The sequence below is a fragment of the Oratosquilla oratoria genome, chromosome 33, assembly GCF_046742065.1.
Source record: "Oratosquilla oratoria isolate Oo_2021 chromosome 33, ASM4674206v1, whole genome shotgun sequence".
Taxonomy (NCBI): domain Eukaryota; kingdom Metazoa; phylum Arthropoda; class Malacostraca; order Stomatopoda; family Squillidae; genus Oratosquilla; species Oratosquilla oratoria.
Genome location: NC_134809.1, coordinates 2,369,237 through 2,387,369, shown reverse-complemented (window position 1 = coordinate 2,387,369; position 18,133 = coordinate 2,369,237). Strand labels below are relative to the sequence as shown.

Sequence of the window (18,133 nt, the reverse complement as noted above, 5' to 3'; positions counted from 1 at the left end):
AACTCGCTTCTTCTCTTCTACAACCTTCTTTGTTTCCTCATCCCACCATTCACTACCCTTTCTTTTACTTCCTCCTGTCCTTCTTGTTCCACACACCATCTTTGCACACTTTGTGACTCCCTCCTTGAACCATCCCCATTCCTCCTCCACACCTAGCTCTACTCTATCCTTCACTCTCTCCCACTCCTCCTTCAGCTTCTTCTTGTACTCCTTCTCCTTTTCATTTAAAGAGTTCACTCTAAGTACCTCCCTACCTTTTGTCCCTTTCCTCTTCCTCCATCTATCCTCCACTCTCAACTTACCTTCCACCAAAAAATGATCTGATATTTCTCCACCCTCTCCCCTTAGCACATGTACATCCTTAATTCTTCCTATCATAAACCTATTTACCACTACATAGTCCATTAACGCTCTATCTACCACCCTTCCCTCCACCACCCTCTCCCATGTGTACTTATGCTTGACTTTCTTCCGAAACACTGTATTTGATATCATCAACTCTCTTTCTAGACACATTTCCACCATCAACTCTCCACTACGATTCTTTCCTGGAACTCCACATTTCCCAACCACTCCATCGATTGGATCATTTCCTACCCTAGCATTAAGGTCTCCCAGTACTATTACATTGACATTTCTCCCTAATCCCTCTATGCACTCATTTAAATCTATCCAAAAAGCCTCCCTTTCTTCTACACTCTTCTCACTGCCAGGTCCATATGCAATTACAAAAACCCACATCTCCTTTCCCAGTTTCACCTTCATCCACATTATCCTTGAGGAAACCTCCTTCCACTCCACTACACGTTTACCTATCTCTTCACTTACTAGTATAGCCACCCCTTCCCTCCCTCGCCCTTTCTTCACTCCTGATAACTTCCCACTTACACTCCCAAACTTACATTCGCCCTTCCCTTTCAGCTTAGTTTCACTCAAAGCCAACACATCCATCTTTCTTCTCACAAACATACTACCTATCTCTTCCCTTTTACTCTCATCTGTACCACATCCACGCACATTAAAAGACCCAAACCTTAGGGTGCTGGTTGGAAAACTCCCAGACCCTCTTATGCCTTTGCTTTTTCTTTTAGGAATGTCCCGTGTGGGGCTACAAGGAGCAAGATGCCTAGTCCCAATCCCCGTCCCTTTCTTCTCACCTCTTACAATCCAAGTTAACTCCTTTACCACCACATTTATTTGGTCACCAGCTGCAACAAATTTCACTTCTTTGGACCAACTTCAGAATATAGCAAACACTGAAATTCTGCAATCAACGACAATTGTGTTAGCAAACATTCCTAGTGCATAACAATATCTGTCTACATACCATAGGCTTCTTCCCCTTCACAAGGGAGGTAGCCAAGTCAAAACACGCTTCTTCAGTCATACTCCACTCACCTGTTTCCTTATCCGCTTTGCTTAAACTCACAGCACCTGAAAATATTCCTCATCAGTTAAATATACAATGAAAATGACCACCCATCACCTAGGCAATCAGGGTACAAATACTATATCATTTGTTACTCATGTTGAAAGTAAGATTCTCATCATAGTACTACTCTGGCTAGCATCCTGTAGGTATCTATACCTGTACTGAACAGATGAATGGACATTAATGTCCAAACTTGATCAAACTGGTACACTGTCCACTTGAAAACCTGTCAATGGGAAAATCAACCATAAGTATATGGGAGAGAGTGGTGGATGGAAGGGTGGTAGATAGGGCACTAATGGACTACATAGTGGTAACCAGGAGAATAATGGGAGGATTTTTGGATGTAAATGTTCTACGGGAGAGTGGGGGAAAAGACAATTTTTTGGAAGTTGACAGTGAAGGATAGATGGAGAAAGGTAAAGGGCAGAAGGTAGGGAGGTGCTTAAAGTAAACTGCATAAATGAGAGAAAAAGAGTACAAGAAGAAATGGGAGTGGGAGGGAGTGAAGGTTAGAGTATAACTAGGAGAGGGGGAATGGGGATGGTTCAAGTTGTGGAACAAGGACAACAGGAGGATACAAGGGTAGCGAGTGGTGGGATGAAGCATTCAAAGATTGTAAAGAAGCAAGCATTCAAAGATTGATTACAAAATAGGATGAATCACAAGAATGTACAAAGAAAAGCAGAATAAAGCATAAGAGGGCAGAGGTGAGCAGAAGTGAAATGGGGTTTAAAAAAAAAAAAAAAAAAATCCACTCCCTTCCCTCATTATGGCTCCTGGCTGATGGGTCATCCCTGCATCTCACCCACTGCCCTGGGTCAGAAGCAGTTTAAGACAGTACATCCACAGCAAAGCAGATTAAATAAACTGGCAACCCCCCTCCTCTCAGTCACCTCATGCAGATGGGGAGAAATCCCTTTATACTGCATTTTTCACACATTGCCTCACCCCCCCCCATCCACTCCCCCTCGTGCCACAGCATCCATACACAGCAATTCTCCATTCAGTCCCATCTTCTGTCCAAAACAAGTACCAACCTTAATGCAGGTGAGGAATGCTCCAGGCCTTTACCTGAAAAAATACCACTTGTAAACAATGGCTCTTGATCCAATGCAAGGTGTACACTATAAGCAATGTCAGCCCTGTTGAGCTTGCCAACACAGTAATTCTGGAGATGTTCTTGTCATCATTATTTGAAGTACAACCACAATACAATAACTCTATACTTACTACTTCACTCTGGCTCTAAAGCACACCACCACCACAAGTCATCCTATAAACTCGAAACTGAAAATGTAAAAATTAAAATACAACAAAGCCATACACCAACTGACAAACCAACAACACTCTCTACATCCGTGGTTCCCAACCGGTGTGCCATGACACCAAAGGGTAATGCGAGATCAACTGAGGGTGCCTCCAAAAATCAGAGCAAAAATTACTGTCAATTGTATATTTGTATGGTCATCCATTTTTAATCATTAAAGCAGGATCAGTGTAAAGATGAGTATTTTCATATCCTGGGACAAAATTTTGTTACACTGATGTTGAATCAACAAAATACAGACAAACTAGAATTTAGATTTTCTAATAAGGGTGCTGCCGGGGACTTCTGTAAGGCTTGGCAAGGGTGCCTCCTTAAGCCAGAAATGGTTGGGAGCCACTGCTCCACATCAAACTTGTCTTGGTCTTGTTTAACCTTCCTCATAAACCAAGAAATGCATTCATAAATGTTTGGAGCCTGGTAACCAGAAGCAACATTGCAACTGGGGCATAAGGGGAGCAGACTGATCTTTGATTCACCTTAGCACCAACATAGCACATACTCAATATCAGTGACTCTGGGATCAATTATTTACTTAATCCATCAATTACTATTCTATATTCATCATGGACACTTTTCATTGCTTAACAGACATTCCTCTATCATTCAATTCACCTCTTCACCCCATTAATCTACTTCATTTTTGGTATTTGCTTCCAAGTCATTCTTTCCACCTAGCATAGCTTGGGCAACTAGATCTGTTAGCTTTCTTTCCATCCCCATAACAGAATTCATATTTCAACTCCTTACCAAGCACATTTTCAAAGTTCAAGTTCCATACATTTGTTCCCCTTCCCTCTTCCCCTGTTCAAAGATTTCCTGGCTGTTGATGATTATTTTAAAACTACCTATCCCTACTCAAACTACCTCAATATAGTACCCAAATGGTCAATCACATTATTAACCACTTCAGTACAAGTCAAACTCTCACGCGCAGCATGGCCTATCATAGGAACAATGCATCACACTACTTGCATTATAAAATAGTCACTACGGCATTACTCATTCTTTTTTACTCAGTAATAAACACTGAAAACATGATCAAACCAGTTCATAGAATCCGGGGGTAACTCGTGTACAACTACAAAGATATACGTAATCAAAACTGACACCGGCATCCTTGCGAACACATCCACGCCTCATGACACCTATGTAAGTGTCATTGTACCCAAGTGGTTAACATTGCCAACAGGTATTCCTACAGTGTCCTATATGATGGGCCATCATATTCAAAAATTCAAATGACAATGCAATCTTACCATTACCAGCTCAGGGTAATCTAAAACTGGTGCAACTTTGTAAAACCCAAAGTTGCCTAGACCTAGCAAAGATCTTGTATGGCCAGGCTACTGATGAATGTGTTGACCCCTGGAGGAAGAAACCATAAATGTATTCTGCTCCATCTCTTGCTATACAGTTCTAAGAGGTCAAATATTCAGAGATCTTGGTGGTTATAGTCGTCATACAACAGTCAAGAGTAGCAAATACATTCTCATCATTATTGCAAATGCAGTTTCCAAGTACCAAAGCAGGTAAACCTACCATAGTGATGTACCGTAGTCCTGATGTGCTTTCAATCTCGATCATGTACAGGTAGTCGTCGACTTACGACCTATGCGACTTACGACTGATCGACTTTACGACCACGAGATGGTGCAATAATATCTAACATTTAACAGAGTAATGGAATTGCAATGTTATGCCTGGCAGTGCAGTACATTACTCCGCATGCTGCGAGACGCGAGTACGATAGTTTTCGCAGGCTGCCGGCAGCGTCAGCATCCCAGCCAGCTAAATATTCTTTCATTTTGTTTGTTTGAAGTAAAATGTTTCCTAATTTTGCATTGCATTTTGTATTTTTGTGTTTTGCAATTAATAAAATATAACAAACTTTTTATGCCTAGGCTAGTTTGTTGTCGATAACAATATGTTCGGTACAGTACCCGAAAAGAATGTGTTTTGTTGAAATAAAAAAAATCCTAATTTTGCCTTACATTTTGTATTTTTATGTTTTGCAATTAATAGAATGTAACAGTATTTTTTTATGCCTAGTCTGTTGTCGATGGCAAAATGTTCGGCACAGCATTTTGTATTTTTATGTTTTGCGATTAATAAAATGCAACAGTAAACTTTGTTTATACCTAGTCTGTTGTCGATAACAATATTTTCGGTACAGTACGTAAATGAAAAGAATGTGTTTCGAAATATTTTTTTCCTAATTTTGCTTTACAATGATTTTAATGTATCCAACAAAAAAGGATTTGTAGGTCAAAGATGACAGAACTTTATTCAGTATGCGTAGGCCTAGGCTACGTTTCCTAACGAAAATGATAAAAAGTTAATGAATATTAAATAACGTAGCTCAAAGATAATAAGATTTTATTCAGTATGCATACGTTTCCTAAAGAAAGTCTGATGGTAAAATAATACAAAGGTTAACAAATACAGTATTAAATATCATAGGTCAAAGATGATAGGATTTTATTCAATATGCTTAGGCCTAGGCTACGTTTCCCAAAGAAAATCAGATGAAATTATAAAAAGGTTAAAAATACTATACAACATAGTTCAAAGATGCTAAGATTATTTCAGTATGCTAAATATACAATATATATATATATATATATATATATATATATATATATTATATATATATAAAGGGTAATATATACTGTATATATATATAGACCGACTTGCGTCCAGATCGACTTACGACCTGTCTGTCGGAACCGAACTCGGTTGTAAGTCGACGACTACCTGTATATATACTCTTAAACAATGGCCAACATCTTTCTTTACAATTCAATACCACAAGACTTGTCTGGAAAATTAAAACTTCTAAAACACCTTCATCACACTTCTCCTGTCTTTTCTTGATTACACCAAACGACATGCGGGTAAGCCTGTCTTAGGTCTCGTCATCTAACTCATCATTTATCAAAGTCCAAAATAATTACATTTCTTTCAAAACATCATATCTGACCAAAAAAACTTAACTGACCTGCATGTGCTAATCCAGTATCTACAAAAGAGGTTCATTTATACACCTCTTGTGCATGGACCTGTCAATTAAACAAACTTCACTTACATGCAAACAAAGTTATTATTGAAGATGTACTCTTGGTTTTCAGTAACGAGGAATTGTGTCCACAGCAGTTATTGAGACAGGGATAACAATCATCATTTCTTAAAGACCTTTTGCATTAAATAGGATCAAACTAACCTCTCCATCAGCACCTGGCAGCACCAACATCCAATCCAAGGTACCAGCATCAATTGTACAACCTCCATGACAACAGTATCCATGATCCTGGAGCCGCAGTGCCTACGTCGTGGGACCAACCCCCAACCCCAAGAGTTGGGGGCCAAACGGCGGCAACCAGCCCTGGCCACCGGCTCTACGCAGGTGGCATCAATCCCCAAGAGGAGCTACGACTGCCTTGGGGAGTACAGTAGAAGCCCGATAAAACGAATCTAAATTTAGCGGAAGCTCAAATTAGCGAACTGCAAATAGCAATAATGAAAATGCTCAACTTAGCGGAAATGGTCCACTAAGTTGACCATTTTCCGCTAGCTGGCCAGACGCGCGTCTACAGAAATAGCTCAGTTTAGCGGGAATGGTAAGCTAAGTTGAGCATTTTCCGTCAACTGGCCACATGCGTGTCTCAGAGTCAAATGTTACCAGATGTTACCAGATTGTGGTGGTAGAGTCAAGGAAAATTTTATAATTTAGTACTTTGGAGGTGTATATATATATATATATATATATATATATATATATATATATATATATATACATTTATATACATATATATATATATATATATATATTTTGGAAGGAGGCCATTTATGATGCATGCGTTGTTGAAGTCAACAGCTGCGATAGCATTATTATGCTTGTAGAAATGCTTTTCTAAGTTGCGCACCAACGTGCGGTCGTCTGGAAGCAGGTTCTTAAGCAGATTGCTGAAGTCCATGGTGTATATCTCTCGAGACGTCTTTCGGCCTTAACTGGCCATCTTCAGGAGGTGTGGGCTGGTCAAATTGATGACGGAGAATGAATCGAAGTGGCTATGGGACGGTATATAGCGGTGAGGAGTGGATCACCGGGCAGCGCCCGGGGCGGTGGCGTCAGCCAATCAGCGCATGGGAATCATTCTCTGCCTTCTGGTTGGTAAAGACATTTCGGGCTGTTGCTGGATGTTGATAGCGGGCTTTTGGTTGAAAATGAGCACCGCTTCTGTCATTCTTAGTCGTCTGGTGTCGTTGTTTCTCTCGATGATGGTGGTGTTGTTTTCCATGTGGTGCCTTTTGAGTACGAGCCCATGTTCGTACAAGTAATGACACCTTATGGCGCCGTCCTGCAAATGGGCTGAGATCCTCTTCGACAGTGTTGTGGTGGTTACGCCGATGTACTTGGAGTTAGGGCGACTGCAGTTGCCACTGGAGCATGTGTGTTCGTACACGGTATTCACCTCTTGCATATCACTTGTCTTGGGTAGGCAGCTGTTCTTTATGACCAAGTTGGATGTCTTCCGTGTCTTGTAGTAGATGACGAGGTCAATTTTTAAAGCCGGGTCGGTGGGTGTGACATTCTTGTAGATTATATTCCTGAGGGCTTTTTCGTCATCCTTATGGGCTGAAGACATAGTACCCTTGTAAAAGAGTTTTAAATTTTGTGTAGCTAAATGTTGTTCCTGTTGACGCATAAAGTTGTCTAGTCGATGTTGTATGACGTTATTTATTTCTGCCAAGGGATAGTTGTTGTTGGTAAGAAGTATGGTGATCCTTTTAAGTTCCGCGTTTGTAGCGGTCCATGTTGAGCAGTGGCGGAACTTAAAAGGATCACCATACTTCTTACCAACAACAACTATCCCTTGGCAGAAATAAATAACGTCATACAACATCGACTAGACAACTTTATGCGTCAACAGGAACAACATTTAGCTACACAAAATTTAAAACTCTTTTACAAGGGTACTATGTCTTCAGCCCATAAGGATGACGAAAAAGCCCTCAGGAATATAATCTACAAGAATGTCACACCCACCGACCCGGCTTTAAAAATTGACCTCGTCATCTACTACAAGACACGGAAGACATCCAACTTGGTCATAAAGAACAGCTGCCTACCCAAGACAAGTGATATGCAAGAGGTGAATACCGTGTACGAACACACATGCTCCAGTGGCAACTGCAGTCGCCCTAACTCCAAGTACATCGGCGTAACCACCACAACACTGTCGAAGAGGATCTCAGCCCATTTGCAGGACGGCGCCATAAGGAGGCATTACTTGTACGAACATGGGCTCGTACTCAAAAGGCACCACATGGAAAACAACACCACCATCATCGAGAGAAACAACGACACCAGACGACTAAGAATGACAGAAGCGGTGCTCATTTTCAACCAAAAGCCCGCTATCAACATCCAGCAACAGCCCGAAATGTCTTTACCAACCAGAAGGCAGAGAATGATTCCCGTGCGCTGATTGGCTGACGCCACCGCCCCGGGCGCTGCCCGGTGATCCACTCCTCACCGCTATATACCGTCCCATAGCCACTTCGATTCATTCTCCGTCATCAATTTGACCAGCCCACACCTCCTGAAGATGGCCAGTTAAGGCCGAAAGACGTCTCGAGAGATATACACCATGGACTTCAGCAATCTGCTTAAGAACCTGCTTCCAGACGACCGCACGTTGGTGCGCAACTTAGAAAAGCATTTCTACAAGCATAATAATGCTATCGCAGCTGTTGACTTCAACAACGCATGCATATATATATATATATATATATAGTATATATATATATATATATATATACATACTATAATATATATACAATAATATATAATTCAGTATATGTATAAAGTATGATTGTAGCAGAAATATATTCAAGTAGAAATAGACGGTATAATAGGAAAACAAAATAATGAAACAGTAAGTTAATGGGAAAATTCAAAATCAGTACGCGAGAGTAATCACCACGAAAAACACTTCTGTAACAACGAACTATGTTTTCTGCAACAACACAACAATAATGCTCACTATCCAAAAACCAACTGCCCAGTCCTATTAATCGCTAGAATTATGTACATCGAACCAAACACGAAGCTATGACTAATATTTCGCGAAATTCACAGACAGCTCATATCATTGTTACACGACACACACACACACACACACACACACATGTTGCAACAAATTACTGCACGTTGCTGTTCGTTTGCAATTCACGATTGTGCTGCCTATAATTCACTTACAATAATATATATACTGTATGTGTGTGTACACTAGGGAATTTTTAGGTACGTATCATTTTTATAATCCGCTCTGGCAACACTGTTACACCAACGCTCACTCGCTCAATTTAACGGAAAATTCAATTTAGCGGACTGGACCTTGGCTGAATTAGTTTGTTAAATTGGTCTTCTACTGTACCACAATCCTTTTTCTCAACATGCAATGTTACGTTTTTTCTGCACCGAGGGGTGATTTTCCGGCGATCACCCCTCGTCTTCTACTTTTAGCCAGAGATGTAGAGAGCAATCCTGGGCCCACCACAAAATACACATGCCCAACATGCTCTAAACCCATTACTTCGAGCAGACAGACAAAGGGCTCAGTTCAGTGCAATATGTGCAAAAACTGGGTCCACCTCACTTGTACAACACTTGCTGACACAAACCAAAACACAAACATTTGGACATGTTCTACCTGCCCTCCAGTAACCCCACTCCCACCTCCCCAACCACAGCCAGCACCCTTACCCACTCCCAATTTCCCTTTGCCCATATCCCCAATCAGTACTCCCCTTCCTTTGTCCCCAATCTCTCCTTGCCCCGCCTCTAACCCAGATCCTATACCTTCCCCATAAACACCCCAAACGGCAACATACAACACATACAGAACACACAACATCAACATATTACAACACAACATTGATGGTATTAACATGAAAAAACATGAACTCAAACACTTTCTTAAACAACACAACATGCACATTGTAATTATACGAGAAACAAAACTAAGACACTCTCACAAAACACCATCATTTCATAATTACACCACCATCAGACAAGACCGGACTGATGGCAATGGCAGTGAACTCATCACCCTGATCCACCACTCCATCTGTTTTGTGGACACAAGTGCCACAACCAAAATTCTCCTCCCTACCACAGATAACACTACAGAAATCCAATCCATTCGAATTCGCACAGGCAACAAATCAACACTGACAATAGTTAACATGTACATTCGCCCCCAATCATCCACCACAGTTCCAAACACCTTCAGGCCTCAATTTAGCCAACTAGCCTCAATCCCCAACCTGATTATGGGTGGTGACTTCAACGCCAAGTCGTCTGCCTGGTATGTCAACAACCCTGACACAGACAGAGAGCTTGATATACAGACTCAGTTTGACTCATTGACTATCATGAACAACACACATAATCATACACATATCCCACACCAAGCCCTCTACACTCCCTCCTCTCCTATCACCTTCTGCTCCCCCTGCCTAACCCCAACAACATCATGGAGAGTGGTCGGAACCCTTGGTTCTGACCACCTTCCAATCATCATCACCACCAAAACAAGATGCACCCCAGTTGGCCACAGACACACATACACCAAATACAAGAGAGCTAACAGGGAAGCTTTTACTGAATAAACAGAACAACATTTTGAAACACTTAACAGTACACCAATCACAAATATAAACAATGCTGTGCACACTTTTAATACAATCATACAAAACGCAGACAAGAGATACATCCCTAGAGGCAACAGAAAATCACACAACCCCAACTTCACACCAGAAATCCAAGGCCTCATCAGACAACGAGACACACTTAAACATAATACCCCCACACCTATCCCTCAAAACATAGCAGACCAAATACAAACACTAAACACTGTGATTGCCAATAAAATACACGAACAAAAAACACAAAATTGGCAAAACTTTATCAATACACTTGATCACAAAACAAACACCAGCAAATTGTACAAAACACTCAACAGCATTACACTATCCAACAGTAACACAATACGCTCTCACGCAGCAATAATCACAACAACAGACAATCTACCCTCAAACAGACAACAAGCAAACACACTCATAAATCATTTTGCACAGACAAGCCATCTCACTTCTCACCCTGACGACCGACGCACTGTTTGACGTAAGAAAGACTTTCCCACAGACTCAGACTATACACCCCTCATAGACAGTCAGACAAAACACATAATACATAATCTCAAGCACTCATCTGCCTGTGGCCCTGATAACATAAGTAACATCCACCTAAAACACATTGGACCACAAGGTATACACGCACTCACAAACATTGCAATCTACTGCTATTCACACAACACTATACCCGACATCAGGAAGCATGGTAAAATAATCACAATTCCAAAACCGAACAAAGACCCAACAATCCCAACATCGCACCACCCAATCACACTTCTCTGCACCCCCTCTAAAGTCATTGAACGCCTAATACTTAAACTTGTCACTTGCTGACTCACAACACAGTTTTAGGCCACTACACTCCACAAACACTCTTCTGACAAACCTCACACAAAGAATTTTAGATGGCATCAATTCAGATAGGCCCCACCACAGAACACTTCTTATAACATTACACATTAGTAAAGCTTTTGATGTTATCCCCCGCCACAACCTAACAAATAAAATATATAAAACAGACATGCACAATAACACCAAAAGATGGCTGGCCAATTATCTGGCAGGTAGGAATGCTTACATGTCATATAATGGCCAATCATCACACATCAGAAACATTAAGAATGGAATACCACAGGGCTCTGTTCTATCCCCCACGCTCTTTAATCTATACATGCATGACTAACCCACACCAGACACCTCAGAAATACAAATCTCTTCCTACACAGACAACATAACAATCACATGCACACATCGTAACACAGACAAAGCTGCAGAAATAATCCAGCCATACCTTGATACACTCAACACATGGTTCATCACAAACAGACTCAAAATAGCTCCAACCAAATCTACAGCAACACTTCTCACCAACTGGACAAAAGAACACAAATACATACCTCATCTCTACATCAACAACACTCTAATACCACACACAAACACACCAAAAATTCTTGGTGTAACATACGATACATCCATGTCTTTCAAACAACACATCACAAACATAAAAAACAAATGCACACCTAGACTTAACGCACTTAAGTCAATCACTGGAACAACATTTGGACAAAACAAAGAAACTAATACAACAATATACAAACAATGCATACGCTCAGTGATGAATTATGCGAGTCCTGCATGGGCTCCTAATCTCAGTGAGACACACCACAACACCCTTCAAATCATACAAAACAAAGCCCTAAAAACAATTACAGGCTGCACAAATACAACACCTACAGACCATTTACACCATGAAACAAAAGTCCTCAAAGTCAAGGACCACCTTGACATGAGAGGCACACAGACACTTGCCGCAGCCACCACAAACACATCACACCCGCTACACTACATAGCAGAATACCCACACACACCAAGAAACATTAAAACAACACCCAAAGACCTGTATCACACACAGATACTCTCTTCTCTTCCTCCACAACCACCAAATACCAGCCTCCGGAAACATATTCATAATCATATCACTCACCGCTCCATTAACACACTGAAAGACAACACACTGCTGCATGCCAGGCCCCTTGATATCCAACTTTCTGAATCCTCTCTCCCACGAAAGGACAGAGTCCACCTGGCCAGACTGCAGTGCGGCCACCACCCAGCACTTCTAAGCTACCAGAAGAGGCTGGATGACCGCATTGTGAACAGCTGCCCAGGATGTAACACTTCACCCCATACCATACAACACATAATGGAAGACTGCATTATACACAATCATGCATGCAAACAACACAACATACACTCTATAAAGTATCTGTGGGATAACCCAGTTTCGGCTGTGGCATTCCTTGGGGAGACAGGACTGCTCGGACAGTCTAGGGAACGACAACAACAACAGTATCCACTGGTGTTCAATGCAACCTCTACCACTTGCAAAATGTCGTGCTGAAGCAGGAAGTGATCTTCCAGTATTAGGACCTCCAATAATTAAATAATGTAGCAAAAATTGCCAACAATTAGAACGTCTTAACTAACAGTATAATCAGACAACACATTGGCCTTCATGGGATAAACCTCTGCTGGAAACCGCAAATGTGAAAGAAAGTGCTTTCATCATACAATTGAAAACCTCCAACCCATACTAGTTTTTCAGCATTACAACACTTGTAGAATACAGGTCTGCATTCATATAGCCCTCCAAAGAATTGACATTACTCAAACTTACCCGATGGTAAAGTCCAGTCCATTATGCACCACACATTGGGAGATTCATTTGAGGACCTAGCCAACATCACTACAATTTATTTTACCCAGCTCTTCGAACTACTTCCTGAAATAAAGAAAACACGATGTACATAAATGAATCTCAACCAGTTAAGGAGTTAAACAATCCCAGCTTCCGACAGCCTTGTGGCAGGTAAGCACAGTTCCCAGGATCCAAAACAGTGGGTTCTGCCATTGCTGACTCTGTTGCAATCCTGGGGTTCACAATAGAACTTCATCATTTAGGTCAACAGCTCAACTGTGCAGCACAATCCCTTTAAATTATACATCTACCACACCTTTCCCATTCTCAAACACCTACACTTCCCTGTTCAGATGTTTAAACAGCAACACAACATGCATTCAAAGAGGTGGTCAACCTTGACAACACACTACTGTGGCCGAGGGTACAAGTCTCTTGTAAGACACCTGGACCTGAGCAAGACTGATCGTCACTCCCCCATCCCCAACTTCATCCAAACATTGGACATACAACCTTGAAGAAAGCTTCACCAGTATTACCAAACAAGAGATTGGTTGGCAAGACTACTCGCCCACAACAGGGTCCAACAGCCAAACTAGGCTCATCCTTACTGGTCCACGTGACAAATCACCTAACCTTCATCCACTGCAGATGTGAACAACCCCTCATGCATACCTGATAGGCTCATCATAAGCGACATTACCATCCCCTACATTCAGGCAGAGCTAACTATACCTTTGTCCCACACCCACCGCCCTGGTTCAGCAGCAGCAATGCGGTACATCCACAGCAAGGCTGCTTCAACTGGCAACATCCCCTCCATCTCATCATGCTGCACATAAAGACAGGGATCCCCTCAGGCTGTGTCAAAACATTCAAATACTCCCTACTCAACCCACCCCCTCCTCCCATCCAAGTTTCAACTATACACAGCCATTCTCCACTCACCCTTATCTCCTGCCTCTCCCTTCCTTGCCCCCATTTACCTCATCCTCCATCATCCCCAGAAGTTCACTCCATCCACAGCTTTCTACACCCATTCTTTCCACATGTCCAAACCATCCCAATACTTACATCATCCCTATCTGCTCTTCCAACCCCACTTTCCTCACCTCCAAGTAATCTTCTTCAAATCCTGGACAATTATATCTTGGAGGTCTTCAGGTGTGCAGAAGATGGGCCAAGGAAAGAAATCCAGTCAATCTGAACTTCAAACCAACAATGCTGATGTTCGATTACTGCAATTAAGAAAACTTTCAGTAAAAAAAAATCACTAACAAGTACTAGTTTTCTACAACCAATTTAGCAGATACCTATATATTTCTACATTTCTTTCAGAATAGGTCTGTGGAAAAATCATCATTACAAATATATATATATATTTACACACATATAACATTTTCAACTGTCGAATGTTATCAGATACAGCAGGCTACATTTAAGGCAACTTGATGGGTGTTCCAACTTGTATCCTTTGCCTCTCACTATGTTCAGTCCTAGAAAAATAAAGATGAAACATTCAGCCCCATCTTTGGCTATCAAATTGTATGTATGCTCATTACTTCCATTCAGAGATCTTGGTGGTAATACATTGTCATATAACTGTCAAGAGTAGCAAATACGTTGTCATCATTTTTGAAAAATCATTTTAGATTCCAATAACCTTGTGCCCTACCATAACGGGTTTGATGCTGGTGTGCTAATCCATCTTCATCCGAAATTAGTGTCCACACATTTAGTGTATCACCCATACAATTAAATTTTTTTTTTGTATCATTAACAGCCACTATCTGCAAGGTTTTAGGCAAATTATACCAATATTGAAAACCAGTCCTGCTATACATTCACATTTAACTTGTTCATTGTTATCTACTTTCTCAAAATAAAACATTAGTGATAGCACATCTTTACTGCAGTTCAAATACCAACCATCCATTGATTGAAGTCTGGTCAAAATCAAACTTGTCCAAAAAGAGATCTCCACACATTGGTTCAACAGCTGAGAGAGAAAAAAATAAGTCAATTCCAAAAGGAAGGGAAGTATATGAACCTTTATGAAAGCTGTCAGATTATAAATGGTTAATCATTATTCTCTCATTTAAGAGGTGTCTAGATTCTCATCATGATCATCAATACTTGACACTTTTTTTGAATTAATACCTACCTCAATTGTCTGGGGTATTGGCTGCTTGTTATTGTGGCAAAGTAGCATGCAGTTGATACTTTAGGATCTATATGGGGCGCCCCTACGGACCAGAGACACACATCATTTCGTCTATGATAGAGGAAAACTCTGTTCATAGAGAAATGATGACACTTTTATACTACGACTGTCCCTCCATTATGCTGTCCCCCAACCCCTTGTTGCTGTCCTGCACCCTTTCTCTGAGTATTCTTTTTCGGTGATGGGGGAATTCCCTGTGGTGGGGGAAAAGAATACTGCCACCAAGTATTCCCACTTGGATCGTAAGAGGCGAGAAGAAAGGGACGGGGATTGGGACTAGGCATCCTTCTCCTTGTAGCCCCACAGGGGACATTCCTAAAAGAAAAAGCAAAGGCATAAGAGGGTCTGGGAGTTTTCCAACCAGCACCCTAAGGTTTGGGTCTTTTAATGTGCGTGGATGTGGTACAGATGAGAGTAAAAGGGAAGAGATAGGTAGTATGTTTGTGAGAAGAAAGATGGATGTGTTGGCTTTGAGTGAAACTAAGTTGAAAGGGAAGGGTGAGTGTAAGTTTGGGAGTGTAAGTGGGAGGTTATCAGGAGTGAAGAGAGGGCGAGGGAGGGAAGGGGTGGCTATTCTAGTAAGTGAAGAGATAGGTAAACGGGTAGTGGAGTGGAAGGAGGTTTCCTCATGGATAATGTGGATGAAGGTGAAACTAGGGAAGGAGATGTGGGTCTTTGTAAGTGCATATGGGCGTGGCAGTGAGAAGAGTGTAGAAGAAAGGGAGGCCTTTTGGATAGATCTAAATGAGTGCATAGAGGATTTAGGAAGAAATGTCAATGTAATAATACTGGGAGACCTTAATGCTAGGGTAGGAAATGGTAGTTGATGGAGTGGTTGGGAAATGTGGAGTTCCAGGAAAGAATCGTAGTGGAGAGTTGATGGTGGAAATGTGTCTAGAAAGAGAGTTGATGATATCAAATACAGTGTTTCGGAAGAAAGTCAAGCATAAGTACACAAGGGAGAGGGTGGTGGAGGGAAGGGTGGTAGATAGAGCGCTAATGGATTATGTAGTGGCAAATAGGATTATGATAGGAAGAGGGTGGGGGAATATCAGATCATTTTTTGGTGGAAGGTAAGTTGAGAGTGGAGGATAGATGGAGAAAGAGGAAAGGAACAAAAGGTAAGGAGGTTCTTAGAGTGAACTCTTTGAATGGAAAGGAAAAGGAGAAGGAGTACAGAAAGAAGCTGAAGGAGGAGTGAGAGGGAGTAAAGGATAGAGTAGAGCTGGGTGTGGAGGAGGAATGGGGATGGTTCAAGGAGGGAGTCATAAAGTGTGCAAGGATGGTGTGTGGAACAAGAAGGACAGGGGGAAATAGAAGAAAGGGTAGTGAATGGTGGGATGAGGAAACAAAGAAGGTTGTAGAAGAGAAGAAGCGAGCTTTCACAGATTGGTTACAAAATAGGATGAGGGAGTCATATGAGAGGTACAAAGAAAAGAAAAGAGAAGTAAAACAAAAGGTAAAGGTTGCAAAGAGGAGAGCAGATGTGAAATGGGGTAAGAGTATGACAGAAAATTTTTGAAAGTAATAAAAAGATGTTTTGGAGAGAAATTCGGAGAGGAAGAGGAGGCGAATCAAGTAGAGAAGAAAAGGTAAAAGGTGCAGATGGAGAGATGATAATGGAAGAGAAGGCAGTAAGGGGAAGATGGGCAGAATATTTTAGGGAGTTGTTAAATGTGAAGGAGGATGGGGAAGGAAAGATAGCTGCAGTGGGAAATGCGAAGAAAATGAGAGTGATGAGTGAGGAGAATGGAGGAGAAATAAGGAAGGATGAGGTGAAGGCAGTTGTTAAGATGATGAAAGTAGGTAAGGCACCTGGTCTGGATGGATGCTTTGCAGAATGTCTGAAAAAGGGAGGTACAGTGATGGTGGACTGGTTGGTGAGGTTATTTAATGTTTGCTGGAGAAAGGGTAGAGTGCTGGAGGACTGGTGGAGTGCCTGTATAGTTCCTCTTTACAAGGGGAAAGGGGACAAGTGTGAATGTAGTAGTTTCAGAGGGATTAGCTTGTTAAGTGTAGTTGTTGTTGTTGTCGTTCCCTAGACTGTCTGTCCGAGCAGTCCCGTCTCCCCAAGGAAGGCCACAGCCGAAACTGGGTTTTCCCACAAATCCTTTATAGAGTGTATGTTGTGTTGTTTGCGTGCATGATTGTGTATAATGCAGTCTTCCATTATGTGTTGTATGGTATGGGGTGAAGTGTTACATCCTGGGCAGCTGTTCACAACACGGTCGTCCAGCCTCTTCTGGTAGCTTAGAAGTGCTGGGTGGTGACCGCATCGCAGTCTGGCCAAGTGGACTCTGTCCTTTCGTGGGAGAGAGGATTCAGAAGGGTGGATATCAGGGGGTCTGGCATGCAGCAGTGTGTTGTCTTTCAGTGTGTTAATGGAGCGGTGAGTGATATGATTATGAATATGTTTCCGGAGGCTGGTATTTGGTGGTTGTGAAGGAAGAGAAGAGAGTATCTGTGCGTAATAAAGGTCTTTGGGTGTAGTTTTAATGTTTCTTGGTGTGTGTGGGTGCTCTGCTATGTAGTGTAGCGGGTGTGATGTGTTTGTGGTGGCTGCAGCAAGTGTTTGTGTGCCTCTCATGTCGAGGTGGTCCTTGACTTTGAGGACTTTTGTTTCATGGTGTAAATGGTCTGTAGGTGATGTATTTGTGCAGCCTGTAATTGTTTTTAGGGCTTTGTTTTGTATGATTTGAAGGGTGTTGTGGTGTGTCTCACTGAGATTAGGAGCCCATGCAGGACTCG

At 41.7% G+C, this 18,133-nt stretch overlaps 1 long non-coding RNA gene, 1 other non-coding gene and 1 pseudogene across 2 annotated transcripts; all 3 read right to left on the bottom strand.

Annotated features, from left to right (window-relative positions):
- Positions 1 to 1,183: 1,183 nt before the first annotated feature.
- Positions 1,184 to 2,724, bottom strand: LOC143017703 (uncharacterized). Its single transcript, XR_012965692.1, has 5 exons — positions 2,666 to 2,724; positions 2,473 to 2,506; positions 1,589 to 1,658; positions 1,399 to 1,434; positions 1,184 to 1,264 (listed from the first exon to the last, which is right to left on the bottom strand). It is a non-coding gene; the product is annotated as an uncharacterized LOC143017703 (long non-coding RNA).
- A 1,465-nt stretch (positions 2,725 to 4,189) lies between these two features.
- LOC143018033 (small nucleolar RNA SNORD24) lies at positions 4,190 to 4,262 on the bottom strand (annotated as a pseudogene).
- Positions 4,263 to 14,724: 10,462 nt separating this feature from the next.
- Positions 14,725 to 14,801, bottom strand: LOC143018037 (small nucleolar RNA SNORD24). Its single transcript, XR_012965725.1, has one exon. It is a non-coding gene; the product is annotated as a small nucleolar RNA SNORD24 (small nucleolar RNA).
- Positions 14,802 to 18,133: the final 3,332 nt, after the last annotated feature.